Here is a 995-nt window from a genome sequence, read left to right as displayed (position 1 = left end):
GGACGATGTACGAGTTTGCTCGACCATCTTTAGATGGGACGAAAACGAGTATAGTCAGACTTGCTGTAGCGGCCAATAATTTTGAGATAAAGGCCAATGTTATCCAGATGATCCAGCAAAGAGATTTGTGACACATTCAAGATAAATGGAACAACCGATGATGCCATTAGGCTGAGATTGTTTCCATTTTCCTTGAGGGACAGAGGAAAGAGATGGCTGCAATCTCTTCCACAACAGACGATCACTACCTGGAAGGCGTTGGCTGAAAAATTTTTATATAAGTATTTTCCTCCCGCTAAAACTGCTAAACTTAGAAATGACATATCTTCTTTTGTGCAGTTTGATGATGAAAGCATGTACGTTGCATGGGAGAGGTTTAAGGATCTTTTGAGATGCTGCCCACATCACAGATTGTTACAGGGATGCGGTGTCTGCACCTTCTACAGAGGGTTGAACCTTGCAACGAGGCAGATGGTGGATGCTGCAGCAGTTGGGGCACTAAATAGTAAGACGCCCGAGCAGGCTCAGAACCTGATAGAGGAAATGGCCATGAACAACTATCAGTAGCAATCCTCTAGGAGCCGACCAGGAAGACAGGGAGTGGTCAACCAAGTGGACTCTACAGTAACCTTGGCAGCTCAAGTGGAGCTTCTAGCCAAGAAGATCGACCAACTCCAGATGCCGGTTCATGCAATGAACGCTGGTCATGCGAAGTTTTGTGGTGGCCCGCATTACAAAGGCGAATCGATCACGGAGGTATGTTTGCTTCATCCTCTACTACTTTTCCATCTAATTCTGCTATGTCTTCTGATGTTGAATAGGTTGATTATATGGGGAATGCCCTAAGGCAGTAGAATGATCCTTACAGCAATACATACAACCCTGGGTGGCGCAATCATCCCAACTTCAGTTGGAGGAACAATAACGCTCTGTGGTCCACTGGTTTTTAGAGACTTCATCAGCAGTCGCAGAACACTCACTGGTCGCACAAGCTC

At 45.8% G+C, this 995-nt stretch overlaps 1 non-coding gene across 1 annotated transcript; it reads right to left on the bottom strand.

The window, feature by feature from the left end:
* Positions 1-306: 306 nt before the first annotated feature.
* LOC112535335 lies at positions 307-413 on the bottom strand. Its single transcript, XR_003079489.2, has one exon. It is a non-coding gene; the product is annotated as a small nucleolar RNA R71 (small nucleolar RNA).
* Positions 414-995: the final 582 nt, after the last annotated feature.

This window comes from Ricinus communis, chromosome 9 (genome assembly GCF_019578655.1).
Source record: "Ricinus communis isolate WT05 ecotype wild-type chromosome 9, ASM1957865v1, whole genome shotgun sequence".
NCBI classification, from domain to species: domain Eukaryota; kingdom Viridiplantae; phylum Streptophyta; class Magnoliopsida; order Malpighiales; family Euphorbiaceae; genus Ricinus; species Ricinus communis.
This window is presented reverse-complemented; position numbering and strand designations above follow the sequence as displayed.